At 49.6% G+C, this 3891-nt stretch overlaps 1 non-coding gene across 1 annotated transcript; it reads right to left on the bottom strand.

Moving 5' to 3' along the window:
- Window positions 1-1171: 1171 nt before the first annotated feature.
- On the bottom strand, window positions 1172-1244 carry trnam-cau (transfer RNA methionine (anticodon CAU)). Its single transcript has one exon. It is a non-coding gene; the product is annotated as a tRNA-Met (tRNA).
- Window positions 1245-3891: the final 2647 nt, after the last annotated feature.

The following is a 3891-nucleotide window of genomic DNA, read 5'->3' as shown; positions in this document are numbered from 1 at the left end:
ATTAATGATTTGGACTTGGGTGTTCAGGTCGCAATTTCAAAATTTGCAGATGACACAAAACTTGGAAGCTCAGTAAACAGTGAGGAGGATAGTGATAGACTTCAAGAGGACATAGACAGGCTGGTGGCATGGGCGGACACGTGGCAGATGAAAATTAACGCAGAAAAATGCAAAGTGATGCATTTCGGCAGGAATAACAGGAGAGGCAATATAAACTAGAGGGCACAACTCTAAAAGGGGTACAGGAAAATAGAGATCTGGGTGTATATGTGAACAAATCATTGAAGGTGACAGGGCAGGTTGAGAAAGCGGTTAAAAAGCATACGGGATCCTGGGCTTTATAGGGAGAGTACAAAAGTATGGAAGTCATGATGAACCTTTATAAAACACGGTTCAGCCATATCTGGAGTATTGTGTTCAGTTCTGTGCACCGCACTTTAGGAATAACGTGAAGGCCTTAGAGAGGGTGCAGAAGAGATTTACTAGAATGATTCCAGGGATGAAGAATTTTAGTTACGTGGATAGACTGGAGAAGCTGGGGTTGTTCTCCTTGGAACAGAGAGGGTTGCGAGGAGATTTGATAGAGATTTTCAAAACCATGAAGGGTTTAGACAGAGTATATAGAGAGAAACAGTTCACATTGGCAGAAGGGTCAAGGACCAGAGGGCATAGATTTAAGGCGTTTGGCAAAATAACCAAAGGTGACATGAGGAAAAAGTTTTTTTTACACAGCGAGTGGTTAGAATCTGGAATGCACTGCCCGAGGGGGTGATTCAATCATGGAAAGGAAATACAAATGCAGGGCTACGGGGATGGGGCGGGGGAGTGGGACTAGCTGGATTGCTCTTTCATAGAGCCTGCACGGACTCGATAGGCCAAATGGCCTCATTCCGTGCTGTAACCTTTCTATGATTCTGATAGAGTGCTCGATGAGCATGTGAGAGATGGCAGGATAGATTCTTGCATTCTCCACACACCTTTTGACTTGGGTCAATTGTCCAGAAAAAAAAGTGGCGTCAGTTTTCAGCGAGCCCATGGTCCATGTACTTCTTAAACTTCACTGCGTGCTACGGTACAGAGAGGTCAAGGGGCAGCAAATCTTTTGGTGTGCTGCAGGAAGCAAAAATTCTTGATTTTGGTCATGAGCAAAGATGGAAAAAAAGCTTAATCATGCCTTCTCCGAGGATTGAACTCAGGACCTTCAGATTATGAGACTGACGCGCTGCCTGCTGCGCTAAGAAGGCACTTGATGCCTAAATGTCCAGGCAGCACAAACATGTAGAACAGTTTGCAAGGTGTAAAGTCATAAACTGATCGGCAGTTTGCAAAAACCATCCATCCAGGTCGAAATCGAACCATCAGTTTTCTGAATTCTGGTCAGGCACGTTACCCATTGCTCCACTGGCTCAGGGCGTGGAGAGTAAGTCGGAGCTCACACTCCCACCGCGCCGCAGTATGAGCAGGTACCGAGTCAGTCTCGGTCATTCCCACGCGATTCCACGAGTCCGTGAGTGTCAAAAGGCGCACGGTGAACAATTACCAAAGAGATGGGCCTTTGCTACTTCCCTTCGATAGCTCAGCTGGTAGCGTGGAAAACTTGTAGAGATTAAAACTTGAAATCTTAAATCGCTGGTTTAATTCCGGCTCAAAATAGTGGTTTTGGAGTAAACGGTATTGAGCTCAAGGCCGCTTTCTTCACTTTACAGACTGCTTACTGCTTAAAATGTTGGCGCTTTTCATTTCTCAAACCCGAAAGCGTTCCGTGTCTGTCTGAACACGGCTGATTTGCTCGATCATTTGCCTCTGCTCACCAGCAGGGAGCGCCTTTGAGCAACAACAGGTCAAACCGCACTCACTTTCAGACAAAAAAAGACTTCTTTCAGTCAGTCGGACAGGTCTCTCGCTGCTGAAAGGAGCGCCTTTCTGCATCAATTCTTTTTATTTTGAAAATATACTTTATTTCATAAAATTTAAGGATACATAAAGTTCAGGGTAAAAGTCACAATTTCAATTGAAAACAATATAAAACAGATCGCACACACTATGATCCCATTATTTCAATACAAAGTACAGTACATATCTTATAATACATTCTGCATAATAAAAGGTGGGAATGCTTCACACAGTAGCCTTTTCCCATCGAGCCCTTGCATAGGCTGCACCGCGCCTCAGTGCGTCCCGCAGCACATTCTCCTGGACCTTGGATTGTGCCAGTCGGCAACACTCGGTCGTGGACCGCTCCTTCAGCTGGAACACCAGGAGGTTTTGAGCGGACCAAAGAGCCTCCTTCACCGAGTTGATGGTCTTCCAGCAGCAGTTGATATCTGTCTCAGTGTGCCTTCTGGGAAACTGCCTGTAGCGCACAGCGTCCTGTGTTACCGAGGTGTTGGAGATGAACTGGGACGGATAGCAACGCATCTCTCTCCACACATTCTGCGTGAAAGTCCAGTCCACCAGGAGACGGACAACGGTCTCGTCCCCATTGTAGCCTTGAAGGCAGCTCGAGGTGGTGCTGAGATTCCGTGTGTGTTGGAAGGACCGCACTGGGAGGGTCCTTCTCACCACCATCCAGACCACATCCCGTTGCCTGTTGGTCAGTTCCGGCGACGAGACTTTCTGCCAAATGGCATCGACCGTCTGGCCGGTGAATTGCCCGATTGGATCCACCTTCTCCTTTTCCTGCAGGACCCACAGAACGTTCCTCGTCGACCACTGTCTGACGGCCTTGTGGTCGAAGTGGTTTCTCCTCAGGAACATCTCCACCTGGGACAGGTGGGGGGTGGAGGGGGGCAGTTGGGTCGGTCCAGCTGGACGGGGCGTTCCTGGTTCTGCTCGGCCAGCATGGCCAGACCCAGTTTTATCAGTGTATTGGACAGGTAGAAACTCAGCACGTAGGGACACTTGGTGTTTGCAGACTGGGGCACTACACACATCCGGAGGCAGCCACACGCAAAGGTGTCCATCAGGATCAGGGCAGCATTGGGGACGCTTCTGCCACCTTTGTCTGGGGGGCTTGTACACGGTGTCCCTGTGGACACATTCTCCAGACAAAGTGGAAGATAGCTCGGATGACTGTGGTGACGGAGCTGTGGGGAATGGGCCAGACCTGGGCCACGTAGAACAACACCGCGAGTACCTCACACCTTATCACCAGGTTATTGTTGGCTACGGTGAGAGAGCGTTCCCCCAATATGCCAAGGTTCTCTTTGGCCTTGGCGACACGGTCCTCCCATTTTTTTGGTGGAATCTTGGGGCCCCCGAACCCGATCCCCAACACCATCAGGTAGTCGGACCTGACGGTGAAAGGGACAAAGAATCGGGTCTCCCAACTGCCACAGAACATGTCCTTACTCTTACTGCGGTTCACTCTGGACCCCAAGGCCAGCTCGAGTCGTTCGCAGATGCCCATCAGTCTGTGAACCGACTGCTGATCGGAGCAAAGGACGGTGATGTCATCCATGTACAAGGAGGCCTTAACCTGAGAGCCTCCACTGCCTGGGATCGTCATCCCCCTGATACCTGTGTCCTTCCTGATGGACACCCCAAACACATGAAAAAGACCGCAGAGATTTAATTGGAAAACTCTCTGACTCCCGCCCATTGATTAGGACTGCGCGATGGATGTCCATATAGAGCAGTCGGATCCAATCGCGGATTCCCTCCCCAAACCCTATTTTGTAGAGCGTGTCCATCATGTATGTGTGGGATATTATATCGAAGGCCTTCCCCTGACCCAGGCTGAAGAGGCAGGTGTTCACCCCTCTGCCCTGCACGTAGGCTTACGTATCCCAGAGCAGTACAAGGATATCAGAGGTCGTCCTGCTGGGTAAAGTACAGGTCTGATCGGGGTGGTTCACCCACTCCAGAGCAGATTCGAGCCTGTTGGCGATG

Source organism: Heptranchias perlo, unplaced genomic scaffold, assembly GCF_035084215.1.
Source record: "Heptranchias perlo isolate sHepPer1 unplaced genomic scaffold, sHepPer1.hap1 HAP1_SCAFFOLD_47, whole genome shotgun sequence".
In the NCBI taxonomy this organism is placed as follows: Eukaryota; Metazoa; Chordata; class Chondrichthyes; order Hexanchiformes; family Hexanchidae; genus Heptranchias; species Heptranchias perlo.
The sequence above is the reverse complement of the archived record's forward strand: the minus strand, read 5'-3'. Positions and strand labels throughout refer to the sequence as shown.